Genomic DNA, 23,186 nt, shown 5'->3' with positions numbered 1-23,186 from the left:
TGAACTGTCCTATAAATATCTGTTCTGTTCCTGATCTTAGGATCTGGGCTTTTAGTTGAGAAGAATCTGAGCTGCACTTTATGTACATGCTCAGTAGTGACTACGGCTGTAGAGTTAGTCGGTATAAAATGGACCGACTCCTAAAATATATAGTAATTTGTGTATAGTAGTTCAATGTAGGGTGTGTTGTTAAAACTTTTCAGAATAATTGGGAAACTTATGAAATGTCCTATAAATGTCAGCTTTTAGTGAAGATAAATCTGTGCTGCACTTCATGTACATGCTCAGTAGTGACCAGCAGAACTATGGAGTCGGTAAGCCAAACCTCTGACTCCTCAATTTCCATGACACCGACTCCACCAAAATGGGCTCCAACTCCACAGCCGTGGTGACCAGTGCTATGGAGTCAGAGCTGGAGTGGGTGGTTTGGCTTACTGACTCCACATCCCCATGTAAAAGTCCAGCCAATTAAAATATAACATTCATTGAAGAGATCAATAAACAGCATAAGCATTACGGGACATGAAAAACTATATACCGTATATACTCGAGTATAAGCCGAGATTTTCAGCCCAAATTTTTGGGCTGAAAGTGCCCCTCTCGGCTTATACTCGAGTCATGGTCGGCGGGTGAGGGGGAGAGAGAAGTGTCGCATACTCACCTGGTCCCGGTGCTCCTAACGCTGTCCCAGCCTGTCCCATGGTCTCCCTCGCTGCAGCTCTTCCTCTATTCAGCGGTCACGTGGTACCGCTCATTAAAGTAATGAATATGGACTCCACTCCCATAGGGGCGGAGCCGCATATTCATTCCTGTAATGAGCGGTACCGGTGACCGCTCATTACAGGAAGAAGCTGCGGTACCATGGGACAGGCAGGGACAGCGTCAGGAGCGCCAGGACCAGGTGAGTATTTCATATTCACCTGTCCGCGTTCCATCCGCCGGGCGCCGCTCAGTCTTCCCGTCCTCTTGCAGTGACTGTGCAGGTCAGAGGGCGCGATGACGTATTAGTGTGCGAGCCGCCCTCTGCCTGAACAGTCAGTGCGGAGAGACGGGACGCTGAGGAGCAGCGGGCAGCGACGAGAGGTGAGTATGTGATTTTTTTTTTTATTGCAGCAGCATTACATGTGGCACAATGCTATATAGAGCGTCTATGGGGCCATAAAGAATTGCATGCAGCATTATATGGAGCATCTATGGGGCCATAACTGCATGGAGCATTATATGGGGCATCTATGGGGCCATAACTGTATGGAGCATTATATGGGGCCATAACTGTATGGAGCATTATATGGGGCCATAACTGTATGGAGCATTATATGGGGCATCTATGGGGCCATAACTGCATGGAGCATTATATAGGGCCATAACTGTATGGAGCATTATATGGGGCATCTATGGGGCCATAACTGCATGGAGCATTATATGGGGCTCCTGATTCAATATGGATATTCAAAAACACTTAACCTACTGATATCTCAATTAATTTTACTTTGATTGGTATCTATTTTTATTTTTGACATATACCGGTAGCTGCTGCATTTTCCACCCTAGGCTTATACTCGAGTCAATAAGTTTTCCCAGTTTTTTGTTGCAAAATTAGGGGGGTCGGCTTATACTCGGGTCGGCTTATACTCGAGTATATACGGTATGTATACACAAACAAGTTTGGTGTTGTGTTAATCATACTGACCTGAAGAATCATGTTGCCAGCAGCTCATACACCCCCCAAAAAAAAAATTTGAGAAATTGAGGTTTGCACAATTTCACTGAACTGGGAATGTTTTTATTTTTTAAGCCCTTAGAAAATATTGAAGGAGGAAAAATTATGACTCTTGAAAGAAGAGGAGGAAGATACTAAAGAATAAAAGCAGAAAATCACCCGGCCTAGAAGGGGTTAAAAATTAGGCACACTCACCTTCCAGTACCCCCCAGGAATCCAGCGCAATACGCTCAGGAGGTCTATACTAGCTCTGGAAGCGGTGACTTTACTGTTCGGAAGTCACATCATTGCTGCAGCCTATAACTGGCTGCAGTGGTCACGTGACCAGAAGAGCGCACCGATAACTCTCTGCAGCCAATCACAGGCTGTACTGGTGATGTGACACCACTCCCAGGGCGGTTATAGACCTCTAGAGCAAGCTGTGCTAGATAAGAGGTTGTAAGGGGAGTATCCAGTCATTTATTATTTTTAATTAACCCCAGGCCTAAAAAATAATCATTTTACTATTGGACAATGCCTTTAATGATGTAAAAAATAAGGATTAAAAAAGAAAAAATTGAGTTTTTTTTTATTATTATTATTCATCTTTGCTGTCAGGGAATGTGCAGACAATCGGTAAACGCTGCAGGTTGGACACTGTATATTTGTGCAACCTGCAGCATCCAGATGTTACAGCAACACCAAAACTTTTTGTCCACTCATGGTTAGTGGTTGGGTGAAGCCATTTATTGTCAAACTACTGTGTTTTCTCTTTTTAAATCATAATGACAACCCAAAACATCAAAATGATCCTGATCAAAAGTTCACATACCCCATTTCTTAATACCGTGTGTTTTGCCCCCTCTAACATCAATGACAGCTTTTAGTCTTTTGTGGTAGTTGTGGATGAGGTTCATTTTCTCAGATGGTAAAGCTGCCCACTCTTCTTGGCAAAAAGCCTCCAGTTCCTGTAAATTTCCGGGCTGTCTAGCATGAATTGCGTGCTTGAGATATCCCCAGAGTGGCTCAATGATATTGAGGTGAAGAGACTGAGATGGCCATTCCAGAACCTTCACTTTGTTCTGTTGTTGCCAATGACAGGTTGACTTGGCCTTGTGTTTTGGATCGTTGTCATGTTGGAACGTCCAAGTACGTCCCATGCACAGCTTCCGGGCTGATGAGTGCAAATTTTCCTCCATTATTTGCTGATAACGAGTATTTGCCGATAACATGCTGCATTCATCTTTCCTTCAACTTTGACCAAGTTTCCTATGCCTTAGTATCTCACACATCCCTAAAACATCAGCGATCAACCTCCGTGCTTTACAGTAGGAATGGTGTTCCTTTCATCATAGGCCTTGTTGACCTCTCTCCAAATGTAACGTTTATGGCTGTGGCCAAAAAAGTTCAATTTTGGTCTCATCACTGCAAATTACCTTATTCCAGAAGTTTTGAGGCTTGTCTCTGTGCTTTTTTGCGTATTGTAGGCGAGATACTTTGCTCCATTTGAGTAGTAAGGACTTTCTTCTGGCGACTCGACCATGCAGCCCATTTTTCTTCAAGTGCCTCCTTACTGTGCATTTTGAAACAGCCACACCGCTAGTTTTCAGAGAGTCCAGTATTTCAGCTATTATTTGTGGGGGGGGGGTTTTGCATCCAATTTTCCTGGCAGTTTTGGATGACATTTTTATTGGTCTACCTGAACGTGGTTTTGTCTTTTTAGAGCCCCTGATTTTCCATTTGTTAATCAAAGTTTGAACGCTGCTGACTGGCATTATCAATTCCTTGGATATCTTTTTGTATCCCTTTCCCGTTTTACACAGTTCAACTACCTTTTCCCATAGATCCTTTGACAATTCTTTTGCTTCCCTATAGGCCCCGTCTCACATAGCGAGATCGCTAGCGAGATCGCTGCTGAGTCACTAGTTTTGTGACGCAACAGCGACCTCCATAGCGATCTCGCTATGTGTGACACGTACCAGCGATCAGGCCCCTGCTGCGAGATCGCTGGTCGTGTCGGAATGGCCTGGACCTTTTTTTGGTCGTTGAGGCCCCGCTGACATTGCTGAATCGGTGTGTGTGACACCGATCCAGCGATGTCTTCACTGGTAACCAGGGTAAACATCGGGTTACTAAGCGCAGGGCCGCGCTTAGTAACCCGATGTTTACCCTGGTTACCAGCGTAAATGTAAAAAAAAACAAACACTACATACTCGCCTTCTGATGTCCGTCAGGTCCCTTGCCGTCTGCTTCCTGCTCTCACTGACTGCCGGCCGTACAGTGAGAAGTGAGAGCACAGCAGTGACGTCACCGCTGCGCTCTCAGTGTACGGCGGCTCAGTCAGAGCAGGAAGCAGACGGCAAGGGACCTGGACACCGAAAGGCGAGTATGTACTGTTTGTTTTTTTTGGTAACCAGGGTAAACATCGGGTTACTAAGCGCGGCCCTGCGCTTAGTAACCCGATGTTTACCCTGGTTACCGGGTGCTGCAGGGGGACTTCGGCATCGTTGATGACAGTTTCAACGATGCCGAAGTCGTTCCCCTGATCGTTGGTCGCTGGGGAGAGCGGTCTGTGTGACAGCTCCCCAGCGACCACACAGCGACTTACCAACGATCACGGCCAGGTCGTATCGCTGGTCGTGATCGTTGGTAAATCGCTTAGTGAGACGGGGCCTTATGACTCACAATCCAGAAACGTCAGTGGCTGGATTAAAGATACAAGAGTCTGTCTGAATCCCAGAAACTCACTCAGCTATTATGCACACACTGATTACAAGCAATCAGGTCACAGGTGAGGATGTGTCAACTTCTGTGCATGTTATCAGGCCAAAATCACCAGGGTATGCGAACTTTGATCAGGGTCATTTGGATGTTTTGGGTTGTCATTATGATGTATAGAGAGAAAACACAGTAGTTTGACAATAAATGGCTTCACCCAACCACTAACCATGAGTGGAGAGAAAGTTTTGGTGTTATCATTCATATTCTCTGAAAAAAGGCCAAGAAAGCAAAAATTCTGCTGGGGTATGTAAACTTTTGAGCACAACTGTATCTAGAGCAATACTGATTTTATTTAGGTTTCGGTTTTGTTTTTCCACTTTGCATTTTGTTACATGATGAAAGTGAACTGTTAAAGTACCACTCTGGTGATTTTTATACATATATATATATATATTTCACTCCCTTACCAATCAGTAGCGTGTGTTCTCTGCAGTTTGCAGCGCTGCTCCTGTCCTCTGCTGGTTCATACATCATCTCCTGTGTGGTCAGAAGTCGCTTTCTCAATGTAAGTTTATAGTAAGTTTAGAGACCCTGTGCAAGCCTTTCAAAGACTTACATTAAGAAAGAAAAAAAGTGGCAGAAGAAAGCAACCGGAAAGTATTTTAATGCACAAACTACAAACACAAATTACTGATTGATAACACTAGAAGAAAAAAATAAATAAATAACGGTTTTGAAAGAATTTCTAGACCTCATTCAGACATCCGTTTTTCACGTGTGAGTACTATCTGTATTTTAGCATTGGCAGGTCTGTGATTTTTCACAAACCAAGTGTTCACGGGACGTGTCCAACTTTGATCTGAGTGTTAGACCAAAATCTGTAATGCAAGTCTATGGATCTGTGAAAATAATTAGACAGCACTTAGGTAACAGCCGAGTGTGGTCTGATTTTCAGGGATAGTTACATAGGAGAATATGGAGACTTTTTTCAATTTAACGTATGAGAAAAAACGTTGGGACTAAACTTGGAGGAAACTGATGAAAGTCACTGATAAAACTTGGCCGTTGTTCTCGCACAGGGAAAACACTGATGTATTAAGGAGGCCTTAGTTTTGCAGCATTTTTACCATACCTGCCTAAAACCTTATATCCGCACCATCAGGATCAGCTTTCTTGCTTTCTAATCCAACTCCTTGAAGGGTAGCAACAGTTGATGCCCTGGATGAATGTGAGTGATCTCATTGAAAACTATGGAAACGGTACTTGCATCATTTTCCCAGTGTTTAATAGCCACGCCTTATATGTACCCCAAAAAATGGTGTCGTTGACAAAGGCAACTCACAAATAAAAATGCAAAAAAAAAAATGTTTTGTTCTGCGCACAAACAAGCCCCTCAAACTAATTTACGTCCACTTTTCAAAAAGTTTGCAGAGCTGGTATACAAATGCTAATATATGCAAAATGTTGAGCAGCTGCAAGATGCGCAAAAATTCTGTGCCATTTGCAACGGTTTTAAGCCACTTTTTTGGCACAAACTGTTTAACGAATCATAACCATTATGGTCAATGGTATTGTGAGCAGCTGGGGTCTGTCATGCCACAGATCCAGCACAAGTGTTGTGAACGGAGCCTGATAACCAGACATCTAGCGTCTGACAGTTTAAAGGCGGAATGTGACAATCAATCTCAGGTACAGGAAGACTTACACATATCGTGGACTACACTGCCACCCGGTGGACAACGCAAAATACAACAGAGTTCTACTCTAAATAAAATACTTGCCTCAAAGTACAGATGTGTGCGACCCTAATAAAACTAGAAATATTGCACAGTATAATATCAGTGCTCTCTAGTCCAACATGAAACTTTAAAAGTTTTTTTAACAAACATTTAATATGCTGGTAATAAATGTTCACAGATTATAACAACTTTTCATCACGAGATATCATTAATAGGGGGCCAGGAAAATAGATCCCCTTGGCACCACCATGGATGTTTAAAGAGTACCGTAACTAATCATTGAGTATGTTTTTATCATATATGGCAGGCACTTTAATTATCCGCCAGTCTGTGCTGTCTATTAACTCCGCAGTCCACTCAGTGCTGTGCGCTCCTGTCTGATGAGCTGCACACTGCTTGGGGGTCTTTTGAGGGATCAGTGGGGGTCTCAGGACTAGGAACCGCCCCGATCTGCAGGCAATTAAAGTATCTGTCAAACATTTAAAATAAAATCACAACGGTTTGGCTACTCTTCAACTGCTATATAGTTTCTGTTGATAATTTTAAAATATGGAAATTTCCAAACTCAAAAAGGAAGGGGCAGGGAAACGGTTGTACAGGTTCATTTGTTAAAGGAATCTGTCAGAAGGTTTTTGGAATCTGAGAGGAGCATGAAACAGGGGCAGAAAGCCTGATTCCAGGAATTCATCACTTACAGGGCTCCATGGTGCTGTTTTGATAGAATCCCTGCTTTCGCTGCTGTAGATGTAGCAGTGCTATGAATGAAGAGCTGTGTATAACCCCGCCCACACCCCTGATTGGCAGATTCCTGTGTCCACTGTACATTGTCAGCTAGCTGCCAATCAGTGGTGGGGGCGGGTTACACAGATTAGCTGGACTGCCTGGCACATGACACCTAGTCCTGCAGTGATAATCTCCTGCTGATAAATCACTGATTCTATTGAAAGAACAGAAAGCTGCTGAGCAAGTAACAACCCTGGAATCAGGCTCTCTGCACCTAACTCATGCTCTTAGATTAAATAGCAAAAAACATGCTGATAGATTCCCTTTAAGGAGATAATAGGGAGCACCAACTAACAGACCCTAACCACTTAGGTTGGGTTAACACATCCATGAAACACAGACCATGCTCAGATCGGAATACTGGGCCGGACCACCAGATCTTCACACCTGAACTAACCGTATTCGACCACTAAGTCACGTGAACATGAACCAAGTGAAACCAGCTCTAGAGATATTCAGTTGTCAGCTACACACAAGGATATGTGATAACTACTAGATCACTAGTGGGGTCCCAGCCACGGAGACCCCCACCAATTTCCAGAACTGGGGACTTTACTGGTGTGTCTAGCTTGAATGGAGCAATAATCTCATGTGTGCACTGCCACTATATAAAGAGAACTCATCAGGTTTTTGTTGCCCCATCTGAGAATAACAGACCCCGATTCCGGCAGAGTGTCACTTACTCGGCTTCTTGTCTAAGTGCAACTGCTGCAGCTCTGTTAGTCCTCTCAGTGAGGAGCTTCTGCAATGTTCATGACCTCTGGCTATCCCTGCCCTGCACCACCAACTAGCAGCTTTCTAGCAGTATAGGCAGAAAGCTGTCAGTCAGTGATGGGGAAGGGAGGGGAGACAGAGCTCATCACAGGACTACCAAATCTACAGCGCATAAAACAGTGATGTTATAACAACTACATCAAGCAGCAGCCAGTAAGAGACACATCGTTGGAATCAGGGTCTCTGCCCTTATTTTTATCTGCTTCCAGATTGGATGGGTGACAAATTCACTTGACATCTCTATGGGACTGCAGAAGATACTGAGTAGAGCGCTCAGCTATTTCCAGCCGTCCAATAAAGAAATTCTATAAGGTTTTATGCGGTTCAATTCACTTTTTTGATCTCGACCAAGATAGGGTCTTTTTTTACAACGCACATTTTTGTGTTAGCATCAGAACCTTTGCCTACCATCCGTCATTGGTCTGCAGTTGGTAGGTTTTAATGTGAGGAATGGGGATGATGGGACCATGTATACAAGGATGGGGATGATGGGACCATGTATACCAGGATGAGGGGACCATGTATACCAGGATGGGGATGGGGGGACCATGTATACCAGGATGGGGATGAGGGGACCATGTATACCAGGATGGGGATGAGGGGACCATGTATACCAGGATGGGGATGAGGGGACCATGTATACCAGGATGGAGATGAGGGGACCATGTATACCAGGATGAGGATGAGTGGGCCATGTATACAAGGATGAGTGGGCCATGTATACCAGGATGGGGATGAGTGGGCCATGTACACCAGGATGGGGATGAGGGGGCCATGTATACCAGGATGAGGATGAGTGGGCCATGTATACCAGGATAAGGATCATATATATCAGGTCCAGTGCATCTTACGGTCCAAAAAATATGGTGTCTAATATCCTTCTATCATCTATCTATATAATTATATTATATTAGGTTGCTTTATTATTTATGACAACTAGCTTTAGTTTATTATTATTATTTTAGTATTATTATTATAGTATATAAAAGATTATGTTAAAAATGCATTGCATACGGATACTAGATGGGAAAAAAAAAATGCATGACATACAGAAAGACCGCAGCAAGAAACTCACCATTTCTGGCTGAGAATCTCAGCGATTTTATGTACGCAGATGTGAGCAAACCCTTAGGCTATGTTCAGACGTTACATTTTTACTGCCTTTTTTATACAAAATTTATGCAAATTACAGCATCTTTTCATCTATAGAAAGCAATAAGTACCATATTTTTTGGACTATAAGACACACTTTTTTCCCAAAAATTTTTTTTGGGGAAATGGGGGTGCGTCTTATAGTCAGAATATACTTACAAATGGTGCGGCAGCGGTGGGGGGGAGGTGGGGGGGCTCCGCCGGCATTTTGTCAAAGCCCAGAGGCCCCCGCAGCTCCATTGCTGCGATGCGGTGGCCTCCGGGAAAATGGCCGCTGGGGGTGGCGTATACTGAGATTGAGATCTCGGCACTGAGAAGAGCGTTGCCGCCCCCAGCACAGAGGACCCCTGCAGTCACAGCACAGAGCGCCACCACCGCAGCACAGAGCACCGCCGCCACAGCACCGCCACCACAGCCCAGAGCACCGCCACCACAGCCCAAAGCACCGCCACCACAGCACCGCCGCCACAGCACAGAGCGCCACCACCGCAGCACAGAGCACCGCCGCCACAGCACCGCCACCACAGCCCAGAGCACCGCCACCACAGCCCAAAGCACCGCCACCACAGCACCGCCGCCACAGCACAGAGCGCCACCACCGCAGCGCAGAGCACTGCCGCCACAGCATAGAGCACCGCCACCACAGCAAAGAGCACTGCTGCCGCACCAGCCTTGGATGGGATTTCCCGGAGGCCACCGCACCAGCCTGAACCACCGAACAACCCGTGACCACTCCTGCACCTGTGCCTCCCCGTAAGCTGAATTCTGACTGTAAGACGTACCCCCATGTGACACATTTTTTTCCCCTAATTTCCTTTTGAAAATTTGGGGTGCGTCTTATGATCCAAAATATACGGTAAGTATAAAATGTAGCAAAAAACGCAGGTATCAGGATTTGCTGTGTTTTTAGTGAAAAAACAGGCACAGCAGTATGTGAAACCCATTTATTTTTTAGATTTTCCCAAGTTTAAACCGTAATGTCTTGGTATCCTCACCTGAGAGGACAGGCATGTTTTCCAACAGCTTATCTCACTGCAGCTTGCCGAATCCTGACAGTCTGCAATATGCACACTTCCACTGTTTGCCACTCATATGAGATTAGCATACTTGTGGGGATTAGCTACTCCTCCTACGTCTCTTAGGCTATGTGCACACGTTCAGGATTTCTTGCAGAAAATTCTGGAGAATTCCGGACATTTTCTGCAAGAAATCCGCAAGAAAACCGCGTGCGTTTTTGCCGCGATTTTGCCGCGTTTTTTTCCGGACACTTCCCAATGCATTTTAAGTGGGAAATCCGCAAAAAAAACCGCAAAATTAATGAACATGCTGCGTTTTTTACCGCGATGCGTTTTTACCGCGGAAAAAAACGCATCATGTGTACAAAAAGTGCAGAATTCATTAAAAATGATAGGATGCATAATATAAGCAGATTATTTGCGGTTTTATAGCGTTTTTATAGGAAAAAAACCGCGAATAATCTGCAACGTGTGAACACAGCCTAAAGGTACCGTCACATTAAGCGACGCTGCAGCGATATCGACAACGATGCCAATCGCTGCAGCGTCGCTGTTTCGTCGTTGTATGGTCGCTGGAGAGCTGTCACACAGACCGCTCTCCAGCGACCAACGATGCCGAAGTCCCCGGGTAACCAGGGTAAACATCGGGTTACTAAGCGCAGGGCCGCGCTTAGTAACCCGATGTTTACCCTGGTTACCAGTGTGAATGTAAAAAAAACCAAACACTACATACTTACATTGCCGTGTCTGTCGCGTCCCCTGCCTTCAGCTTCCCTGCACTGTGTAAGCGCCGGCCCTAAAGCAGAGCGGTGACGTCACCGCTGTGCTTTGCTTTACGGCCGGCACTGACACATTCAGTGCAGGAAGCTCTGAGCAGCAGCGCGGACGCCGGGGGACGTGACAGACATCAGAGGGTGAGTATGTAGTGTTTTTTTTTTTACTTTTACAATGGTAAACAGGGTAAATATCGGGTTACTAAGCGCGGCCCTGCGCTTAGTAACCCGATATTTACCCTGGTTACCATTGTAAAACATTGCTGGCATCGTTGCTTTTGCTGTCAAACACGACGATACACGCCGATCGGACGACCAAATAAAGTTCTGGACTTTCAGCAACGACCAGCGATATCACAGCAGGATCCAGATCGCTGCTGCGTGTCAAACACAACGATATCGCTATCCAGGACGCTGCAACGTCACGGATCGTTTCGTTCTCGTTGCAAAGTCGTTTAGTGTGAAGGTACCTTTAATGGAACACTAAGAAGAAGAAGTTAGTCAACATGTTACTGCAAATATACAAATCACATGAGGGTCATGTGACATCCGGTCAACCCAGCAAGCAGAGCCTAATCCCAACAGTATGCATAGCACACGATTCAGCAAGCTGCAGTACCCCTTCAATGAAAGTTACCTCATCTAGATACTTGGTCTAAGGGCTGACTCAGACTGCCGCATAACTCGAGCGAGGATTGCATCGCACTGCACGCACTGGCCGGCACCTCTTCTGACCTGAGCAAGACTGTATGACGTATTTCTATGCAGCTGTCAAGCTCAGGACAGGAGAGCCGACAGCCAGTATGAGGTTTACCATGCAATTCTCGCACGAGAAATACGGCAGTCTGTCTCTGCCCTAAAGCCGAGAGGCACAACCTTTTTTTGGTCTAAGTGCTAAATGAAGTGATTCCACCACTCACATGGGCAGCATAAAATTTAAAGGGGTCATCAGATCTAAGGTATATACAGCTCTGGCAAAAATTAAGAGACCACCACATCAATGCCTTTAGCACACCCATACATACATACATATACACACACACACATTATATATATGTATGTATGTATGTATGTATGTATGTATGTATGTATGTATGTATGTATGTATGTATATATATATATATATATATATATATATATATATATATATATATACACATACACACAACTCTGGCAAAAACCCTGTCATGGGCAGCCCAATCTCCAGACCTGAACCCCACTGAAAACCTCTGGAATGTAATCAAGAGGATGATGGATAGTCACAAGCCATCAAACAAAGAAGAACTGCTTACATTTTTGCGCCAGAAGCAGTGTGAAAGACTGGTGGAAAGCATGCCAAGACGCATAAAAGCTGTGATTAAAAATCATGGTTATTCCACAAAATATTGATTTCTGAACTCTTCCTGAGTTAAAACATTAGTATTGTTGTTTCTAAATTATCATGAATCTGTTTTCTTTGCATTATTTGAGGTCTGAAAGCACTGTTTTATTTTGTTTTTTTGACCATTTCTCCTTTTCAGAAAAAAACAAAACAAAATGTATTGCTTGGAAATTCGGAGACATGTTGTCAGAAGTTTGTAGACTAAAAAAACAATTTATTTTACTTAAAAATCTATCTATATAATTGTCTAAGGTCCACTTCCGTCTGTTTGTTTGTCACGGAAATCCCGCGTCGCTAATTGGTCGCGGCTGCGAATTCGCCCCTCCCTACTCCCCTCCAGTCAGCGCCCACATAGCGTTAACGGACTGCGTTACACCGCAACATAACGCAGTCCGTTAACACTGCCATTAACCATGTAAGTATGACCAACATTTTACTATTGATGTTGCCTATGCAGCATCAATAGTAAAAACATATAATGTTAAAAATAATAATAATAATAATAAAAAAAAATCATTGTATTCTTACCTTCCGCGGCAGCTTTTCCGGCTCCTCGCAATGCAACGCATCGCTAAAGGCCTGGGCTGGATCCGGGGGCCGCCGGAAGGTGAGTATATAACTAATTTTTATTTTAATTTTTTTTTTTAACACGGATATGGTGCCCACATTGCTATATACTACGTGGGCTGTTATTTACTGCGTGGGCTGTGTTCTATACTGCGTGGGCTGTGTTCTATACTGCGTGGGCTGTGTTCTATACTGCGTGGGCTGTGTTCTATACTACGTGGCTGTGCTATATACTACGTGGCTGTGCTATATACTACGTGGCTGTGCTATATACTGCGTGGGCTGTTGTATACTACGTGGCTGTGCTATATACTACGTGGCTGTGCTATACACGTGGCTGTGTTATATACTGCGTGGGCTGTGCTATATACTACGTGGGCTGTGCCATATACTACGTGGGCTGTGCCATATACTACGTGGCTGTGCTATATACTACGTGGTTGTGCTATATACTACATGGCTGTGTTATATACTACGTGGGCTGTGCTATATACTACGTGGGCTGTGCTATATACTACGTGGCTGTGCTATATACTACGTGGCTGTGCTATATACTACGTGGCTGTGCTATATACTACGTGGCTGTGCTATATACTGCGTGGGCTGTGTTATATACTGCGTGGCCTGTGCTATTTACTACGTGGGCTGTGCTATATAATATGTGGCTGTGCAATATACTACATGGGCTGTGCTATATACTATGTGGGCTGTGCAATATACTATGTGGCTGTGCAATATACTACGTGGCTGTGCAATAAACTACGTGGCTGTGCAATACACTACGTGGCTGTGCAATATACTACGTGGGCTGTGCAATATACTACGTGGGCTGTGCTATATACTACGTGGCTGTGCTATATACTACGTGCCTGTGCTATATACTACGTGCCTGTGCTATATACTACGTGCCTGTGCTATATACTACATGGGCTGTGCTATATACTACGTGGGCTGTGCTATATACTACGTGGCTGTGCTATATACTACGTGGCTGTGTTATATACTACGTGGCTGTGTTATATACTACGTGGCTGTGTTATATACTACGTGGCTGCGCTATATACTACGTGGGCTGTGTTATATGCTACATGGGCTGCGAGACTCTTTCGCCCGGGGCCCTCAAAAACCTGGAGCCGGCCCTGGCTTCACTGATTGGTCGCGTCCGGCCGCGAACAATCAGCGACAGATGCAGTCCGGCCGCGAATTGGCGCAGGATTTGAACCACACTTCGCTAATTGGTCACGTCCGGCCGAATCCTGTGTATTCATTGCATTATTCTGAAATCTTCATAAATAAACGACATACATATTCTAGAATACCCGATGCGTTAGAATCGGGCCACCATCTAATATACCTATAAAGAGAAAAATCAGACAAGCTGAACATTTTGCAGTGGTCTCTTAGTTTTTGCCAGAGCTGTATATCAACGGTACTAAACATTCCACTATTGTATACAAAGAAGGTTCATCGCTCCATCTATTTGGCACTTAAGAAAAAAGGAGTCCATATAACCATATGATGATTGCACCGATCACCATACCTTATGATACCGCACAAAGACATGGCTGGGAGGGGAGCACAGACTGGTATTACAGGCAGCATGTATCCCAGGCTGCAGGTTGTGCACCTCTGGTCTAAAGTACGATGCATTGTGGTGCACGCCATTGATACTTAGAAAAAAAAAGCTGTGTGTCATAGCTGATTAGAGGGTTTGACAGCAACTACATACAGTGGAATTTTAGTTGTCTGAAGGAAGAGGGTGAGAGATACTGCCTACAGCTTTTGCAGAACAAGGAGATGAACCTATCCAGGGTTGTAAATTAAATGGCATTCCATACTTCCCCTATCGTACACTTATGGTCATGGATATCTGCGAAATCAGTATTCATGTTCAGGAAGGTGACAAGCTTCTTGTACACCTCCAGTCCCAGGAAGCTCCCTAAAACAATGAGTGACTGCGTTCTGCCAATTATGATGAGGACTGGTCCAAAATATTACATAATTTAAAAAATGTACATTGCAACACGGGCCTTTTTCTCTTGCCATGGATGTCTACTGTAAGATTAAGCTGGATCTGTATGGATTCTGGGCTCTCAGGAAGTATGACGGGTTCCTTTTGTCATCTCTTACTCCCAAAGTGGATGATGCAGATTTCACACCTGACCGACTCCCTTTAAACTGTAAAATATGTTGCAAAGGCAAATTCTGAATAAACTTTACTTACAATGGTTTACTTTTGAAGTCAACCAAATTCAGATGGCTGCTCACAGAACCTGAAAACAAAACAAAAAAAAACAGCAATATTAAGTAGTGTCCATATAAAAAAAAAAAAGATCTGGCCCTCTCGTAGCAAAGATTTACTTACTTGACTGAGCAGCATATAAAGATAAGAAACACAACCAAATACATAATTATATAGAAATGATAGAGCTGATCGGTGCTTGGCAGTCTCAGAGCTCTCATAGGAATAAATGGAGAAAGCGTTGCATGCCCGGTCACTCTTAGGCCGGGGTCACACATGCGTGTTTTACGGACGTAAGAGCACAGAAACTACGTCCGTAAAACTCGCATTACATACGGCACAATGATTCTCAATGGGTCTAGTCCTATCAGGCGTATATTACGGATCCGTAATATACGGCGTTGTACGGGCGTAGAAAATCGCAGCATGCTGCGTTTGTCAGCGTATTGCGCAAAAAAAAACGCCAATGAAAGTCTATGGGGGCAAGAAAAATACGGATTCCACACGGACCAGCAGTGTGACTTGCGAGAAATACGCAGCGGTGTTAGTGAAAAGTCGGTAATTCAATTGCCGGCTTTTCATTTCTCCTGCACAAACCCAACAGGATATGAGACATGGTTTACATACAGTAAACCATCTCATATCCCCATTTTTTTTGCATATTCCACACTACTAATGTTAGTAGTGTGTATGTGCAAAATTTCAGCGCTGTAGCTGCTAAAATAAAGGGTTAAATGGCGGAAAAAATTGGCGTGGGCTCCCGCGCAATTTTCTCCGCCAGAATGGTAAAGCCAGTGACTGAGGGCAGATATTAATAGCCAGGAGAGGGTCCATGGTTATTGGCCCCCCCGTGGCTAAAAACATCTGCCCCCAGCCACCCCAGAAAAGGCACATCTGGAAGATGCGCCTATTCTGGCACTTGGCCACTCTCTTCCCACTCCCTGTAGCGGTGGGATATGGGGTAATGAAGGGTTAATGCCACCTTGCTATTGTAAGGGGACATTAAGCCAGATTAATAATGGAGAGGCGTCAATGATGACACCTATCCATTATTAATCCAATTGTTTGAAAGGGTTAAAACACACACACACACACGATTTAAAAGTATTTTAATGAAATAAACACAGCGGTTGTTTTAATAATTTATTGCTCTCTCAATCCATTTGCAGGCCCTCGCTTGGCAAAATAATAAACGCACAAGATACATACCTTCTGATGTCCTATCATGTCCAACGAGGTAATCCATCTGAAGGGGTTAACTAATATTACAGGCACGAGCTGCGATAAACCACTCGCTCGTGCCTGTAATCCCCGGGTGCTGAAAGGAAAGCTGGATCTGTACTTACATTGAGTCGCGGTGATGCGCCCCTGCTGGATGTTCTCATGAACTGCAGCCTGGGAACTTTTTCCCACGCTCCAGGTCATATGAGGACATCCACCAGGGGGCGCATCACCGCGACTGAAGGAAATGTAGGTCAATGACCTACATTTCCTTCATTCGCCGTGGAATTACAAGCACAAGCACAGCTGCATTAGCAGGGCTCCTGCCTGTAAAATATTTTAACCCCTTCAGATGGATTACCTCGTGGGACGTGACGGTTCAACAGAGGATATGTATCTTGTGCGTTTATTATTTTGCCAAGCAAGGGTCTGCAAATGGATTGAGAGAGCAATAAATTATTAAAACAACCGCTGTGTTTATTTCATTAAAATACTTTTAAATCATGTGTGTGTGTGTTTTAACCCTTTCAAACAATTGGATTAATAATGGATAGGTGTCATAATTGACGCTTCTCCATTATTAATCTGGCTTAATGTCACCTTACAATAGCAAGGTGGCATTAACGCTTCATTACCCCATATCCCACCGCTACAGGGAGTGGGAAGAGAGTGGCCAAGTGCCAGAACAGACGCATCTTCCAGATGTGCCTTTTCTGGGGTGGCTGGGGGCAGATGTTTTTAGCCACGGGGGGGGGGCAATAACCATGGACCCTCTCCTGGCTATTAATATCTGCCCTCAGTCACTGGCTTTACCACTCTGGCGGAGAAAATTGCGCGGGAGCCCACGCCAATTTTTTCCGCCATTTAACCCTTTATTTTAGCAGCTACAGCGCTGAAATTTTGCACATACACACTAGTAACATTAGTAGTGTGGAATATGCAAAAAAAATGGGGATACGAGATGGTTTACTATATGTAAACCATGTCTCATATCCTGTCGGGTTTGTGCAGGAGAAATGAAAAGCCGGCAATTGAATTACCGGCAGTTCACATATATCGCGCTGAATGAAATCTAAATACAGAATATATATATATATATGTGTCTCAATGACATATTACATATATATATATATATATATATATATATATATATATATATATATATATATATATATATATATATATATATATATACTGTATATATGTTTTCCCGAACATCTGAGCACATAAATCCATTAGATGTCGGTTTTGCAAGCCTGCGCGAAAATCTCGCAGTACGGATGCCATACGGATTACATACGGAGGATGCCATGCGCAAAATACGCTGACACACCCTGACTACGGATCAATATTTTGGGAACATTTCTCCGTATTACGGCCGTAGTACAGACGTATAATACGTGGCGTATTGTCTTACGCCAAGTGTGACCCCCAGCCTTACAGGTATCAGAGGTGGGACTGCGTCTATTGTACACTTAAGACGTATCCTGGGGATGTGCCAGGAGCGTCTCAGATGGGACAACCCCTTTACAGTTTAAAGAGGTTCCCCAGATGAAAAGAAAACGTTCCTAGAGGCTAGGATCTGTAAAAAATAACAAACTAATTGGTGCTTGCTCACCTGCATCCAGCACAGGTTGGTCAGTAGTCTGTGCCGACAAATGAAGAGGAGAGGTCACCGATCCACCAGCAGCAGGATCGCTGCGGCCTGTGATTAGCTGCAGAGGTCAGCTGACTTGAGCAGTGAATAATCAGATGTTTTTCTGATGACATGCTGCTGAAGTCACCTGCCCGCAGCAGCCAATCACAGGCTATAAAAATAAAGCTTAATCCCAGGCTGCCCTATACCTGGACCAGTCTGAGACCACTGGCACTCATTCAAGCACGGTGTTTATATGATTAAACCACGACGACAAGTTTACTTTAAAATGGCATCATTTAGGGGTACACAAGACTGTATTCAACAGCTTTTTTTTTTTTCCTTAAAAAGATACTGGGGAGTTCTGACCCTCCTGTCACCCATCTATCAAAGTAAAGGCAGGAGACCCCAATAATTATTAGATGGCCATTTAAGGAGAATCTGTCAGTAGGTTTTTCTATGTAATCTCAGGACAGGATGAGTTAGGGGTTAATACACAAAAACACGGATTTCAGCGATGTGTCACTTATGATGTATGCTGTTTTTTACTGTCAGTGAAAGTTTTATCACCAGGACATTATCATTGCTGTGACTAGCTGCCATCTGTCCATGCCACCTCCTCTGACAGCACCTTACTGTCTATAGACAATGTACATATAGAGTGTGGTGTGGGCGGGGGCAGCTTTCCCAGCTCTGCTACACAATACATCTACGAACTCCGATTGTGTCAGAACTGCTGCACCCAGAAAACTAAGCGGCACATCGCTGGAATCAGTGTCTCTGCCCCTACATCCTGCTGCTGTCAGATTAGGTAGCAAGAACCTGCTGACAGATTCCCTTTAAACTTGCCAATATCACTGGACTCAGTCACCTGTAATTTAGAGCGTATGCAGATGTCTACCTTGCCACAGTATAAATTGTCCTGAATGAAAATCAAAATGAAAAAATCACGACAGAGCTGCTCATTATAACTCAAACAAACCAATCTTTTGTTTTATATTGGTATTTAATGTCTAATACCTTCCTATAACATGCAGGAGATAGTGGGGTTGTGTCAGGACCCGGACCCCTACCTATTGGCTCAAAAAAGACTCTGCAGGCCACTGAGCAGAAGTGTGAAAGTCTGAGCCCCTCTTCTATCCCGAGTAGGGTTTCAGAAAATAATGTACCCGACTGCAATTGTGCAGCAGCCAGGCAGCGATTCATGCTGCTGACGGTTTGGGCAGAATGAATCGCCTGACAGGTCCCTTTAATATAAAGAGAGATAAGGCTTGGCCAATACACATTACCAAAACATTCGCCCAAAATACACAGTTTTAGCATAAGCCTGGCCATATGAAATCCATGAATTAATAGATCACTGGATCTCTGATAGCCAGCACTTTGGCAGCATTTCCACCCTAAAGGTGCTCATCGTACACCTGATATAGCAGTCCAGCCTTCATCTGAGCACCCTATGCACATGCACAATCCTCTATATCGGCAGTAAGCCGCTGATAAGACTGCAGGTGACATTGCCAGGTAAAACAAAAACATGGAGTGCTGTAAATCAACAAGCTCGATCCAACTCGCTCTACCTCATCCGTCAGGTGACAGTCTGGCGGCACCTATAAATATTAGGAGTTCAACATGTCCTGCTGACTTTAATCTGTACGGGGTCCTCTAGAGGGGAATACATGCAGTCCCCGAGTTAGGAACATCTCAGAATTATGAACGTAAGACTTACGTACGACTATGAAGCACTTATGTAGTTATGAAAGTAAAACATAAAAACAAAACAAAGAAAAAACTAATACTCACCTCATCGGCCACCCTATTGCTTGGTGTCTGGTTCTCTTATTTTCCCCATTGCGCGCCGCATCTCCAGCCTCTTCACTATCGGACAGCACTTCTGGTCACATACACGGCCCGGAGGTCATTGCATGTTGTAAGGCTGTAACGTCAGGACGAGCGACTGAAATGTGGCGTGAGATGGTGGAGAGGACCAGTGGGCAGCAAGCAGCCGAAGAGGTGAGCGATGAAGCAAGTATTGGTAAATATATATATATTTTGTGGCCCTATACTTGTTCTAACTTGCATACAAACAAACCAGAAGAACCTATCTAGCTTGCAACACAGGGACTGTCTGTAATTCATTTGATAACATAAAAAAAATGAAAGCAAGTAGATTGGGGCCATGTATTGCTTCTGTGATCGCATGTACTATATGTACAGTTGATGCTCGCTCTATGAACTCAGTGCTGTTGATATGAAGGAGAAAGGACCAACCTTATTAGGCATGGGATGAGTGGTGAGGACCAAGTATAGAAAGAAGCCCCGGAAAGAATCTAAACATCTGGATTTTATATTGAGGTGTCTTCACAGGGTGAGATATTCCTTCGCTCAGATGATCAGTACTCGAAAAAGTCCAACAAGAAGTTAAAGCAAACTGAAATAACCATTTCGATCAAGGCCCTTCCAGCATGTTATCCTGCAAAGATGTGACAAGTCCAAGAAACAGTAGGAGGTGGAGATACCAACAATGTAACTACTAAACGAAAAGTCAAAGGCAGCACTCAAGTGCTGGCATTTTTGTAACAAGTTTGAAACTTTTTGCTCCAGGTTTTTTTTGCAGCGGGATGTCCATAGGGATTAGGGTGAATAAAGCCCTGGAAAGATGGCATACCTAGGGACCTTCAGTAGGTCACTGAAGCACATTAAGGTCATGGAGTGGCCTAGCCAGTCTCCAGACCTTAAAGGTAAGGTACCGCGTTTGTAGATCATTAATAAATCACTGTAATGTAGCATAACATGCTGCTATAACCAAGTTTTAAATGCATGTGAAACAGATTTCGTGTGTTATATGTGTTTAAAGAAGGAACTGGGGGCTGACATCTTGGTTTTGCAGCAGTAGCAGGGCACTAACAGTGTCATTTTACAGCACCCCATGGACATAGGAGATAATAGACCGGCGCTGACCCTATCTATAGCATTGGAGAGGTGTTAGCAGTGAGCTGGGCACGCCTCTGTGGGCTGCACAACTCACTGCTGTAGGTGTGACTAGCAGCCATTTTATTATAGCCCAGTGCTCTCTGCGGAGCTCCACTTACTCTCTATCACAGGAGCTCCATTCACTCCATTAAGCTGCATTCCCAGCCTGCAGGGAGAGGTGACATCTGACACCTCTCTGTGCCATACAATGTATCTCTCCCCTCCCTCCACAATGCCTGGCCATTCACTGCAGACCTGGAGCTCCTTCTTATCTTACTGAGGGATGAGTCACAGACAGCTCTGCACAGACAATGCTGCTCCATACACACCACATAAACTAACTGTGCTTCTGATGCAGTAACTGCTGGTGATAGCAGATCACAGGGCAGTCACACACAAAATGGCTCTGCCCTGTGATGCTGCTCTTCATTCTTCCCCAGGGATATTAGACCACCCAAAAGGGAGGGAAATGGTGATGTCAGCAGTTACTGCCCAGATTTTCCAGCTATCAGTAAAGCTGGTAAGTCTCACTATAGCTGCTTGAGGTCTAAAACGGAAAATGCTCCCCCTAGTGGTCAATATATATATTTGTAAGAAAATATATAATATTTTTCATATAGAAATGTTTGCAAACAGTGCAAACATTGCATTAATACATTTTATTTACTATTTTAAGCTTAATTTCACAAAAAAACAAACTACAAGAAAACTGGTGGCACCTTCCCTTTAATCTCATAGAAAACTTATGGAGGGAGTTGAAGCTCCGAGTTGCCAAGCGACAGCCTCAAAATCTTAACGATTTAGAAATGATCTGCAAAGAGGAGTGGACCAAAATTCCTCCTGACATGTGCGCAAACCTCATCATCAACTACAAAAAGCGTCTGACTGCTGTGCCTGCCAACAAGGGTTTTGCCACAAAGTATTGAGTCTTGTTTGCCAGAGGGATCAAACACTTATGTCTCACTGCAAAATGCAAATACATTTATATAATTTATACAATGTGACTTTCTGGATTTTATTTTTGATATTCTATCTCTCAATGTTAAAATTAACCTACCCTTAAAATTATAGACTGTTCATGTCGGTCAGTGGGCAAACTTACAAAATCAGCAAGGGATCAAGTACTTATTTCCCCCACTGTATGCCCTTAAGAAGCGCATGGAAGCAGGCTGTATGGGTAGTACCACCAGGTTAGTACATGGCATTACACGGTTAGATTTTCCAATAAACAAACATTAACATAAGTAATTAATGGCCAGTCTTGGATATAAAAACAAGGGCTCAATATTCCCAAGCATGGCTATTTCACAGCGGGTCCAAAGGAAAGCGTTTACATCAATAGATCAATATATAATTCAATAAGTAAAATCTTGACCGTAGAAAGCAGAAAGTACAAACGAGATCTGAACATCCATCGTACGTTACTTACAACAGGTCTGACACAATGCAATCGTGCTGTGCAATACCATCATGTGAGGGAACGGTTGCTTAGAAACAAATCATGATTGCGATTTAAGAGAAGCTTGAAGATATTCTTGTTAGTCAATTTTCCTGTTAAGTTGGCATACTATTAGACCCATAGATGCGCAGTAAACACTATATACATACAATTGTGTCTCACTAAAATAGAAAATCATCAAAAAGGTAATTTATTTCAGTTCTGCAATACAAAAAGTGAAACTCATATTATATACAGTCATTACAAATAGAGTGATCTATTCCAAGTGTTTATTTCTGTTAATGTTGATGATTATGGCTTACAGCCAATGAAAACCCAAAAGTCATTATCTCAGTAAATTAGAATAATTAACAAAAAACACCTGCAAAGGCTTCCTAGGTGTTTAAAAAAGGTCCCTTAGTCTGTTTCAGTAGGCTCCACAATCATGGGGAAGACTGCGGACTTGACAGATGTCCAGAAGGCAGTCACTGACAGTCCACAAAAAGTCATTGCTAAAGAAGCTGGCTGTATCCAAGCATATTAATGTACAGTTGAGTGGAAGAAAAAAGTGTGGCAGAAAAAGGTGCACAAGCAACCGGGATAACCGCAGCCTTGAAAGGATTGTTAAGAAAAGGCCATTCAAAAATTTGCAGGAGATTCACAAGGAGTGGACTGCTGCTAGACTCATTGCTTCAAGAGCCACCACACACAGACGTATCCAGGCCACGGGCTACAAGTGTCACATTCCTTGTGTTATGGCACTCATGATCAATAGACAACGCCAGTAGAGTCCTACCTGGGCCAAGGAGAAAAAGAACTACACTGTTGCTCAGTGGTCCAAGGTATTGTTTTCAGATGAAAGTAAATTTTGCATTTCATTTGGAAATAAAGGTCCCAGAGTCTGGAGGAAGAGTGGAGAGGCCACAATCCAAGCTACTGGAGGTCTAGTGTGAAGTTTCCACAATCAAGGATGGTTTGGGGAGCCATGTCATCTGCTGGTGTAGGTCCACTGTGTTTTATCAAGAGCAAAGTCAGAGAAGCCTTCTACCAGGAAATTTTAGAGCACTTAAATTT

The 23,186-nt window shown here is 43.8% G+C and overlaps 1 protein-coding gene across 7 annotated transcripts in view; it reads right to left on the bottom strand.

Moving 5' to 3' along the window:
* ZNF644 (zinc finger protein 644) overlaps positions 1-23,186 on the bottom strand; it is a 99,379-nt gene that overhangs the window by 31,636 nt on the left and 44,557 nt on the right. For all 7 annotated transcript variants that reach the window (XM_077276434.1, XM_077276437.1, XM_077276439.1 and 4 more), the window contains exon 2: positions 14,830-14,878. The gene's annotated coding sequence lies outside the window, so the exon portion shown is untranslated. The remainder of the gene's footprint in view (positions 1-14,829; positions 14,879-23,186) is intronic.

This window comes from Ranitomeya variabilis, chromosome 8 (assembly GCF_051348905.1).
Source record: "Ranitomeya variabilis isolate aRanVar5 chromosome 8, aRanVar5.hap1, whole genome shotgun sequence".
Classification (NCBI taxonomy): domain Eukaryota; kingdom Metazoa; phylum Chordata; class Amphibia; order Anura; family Dendrobatidae; genus Ranitomeya; species Ranitomeya variabilis.
Note: the sequence above shows the minus strand (reverse complement) of the source record. Positions and strands in the feature narration are given on the sequence as shown.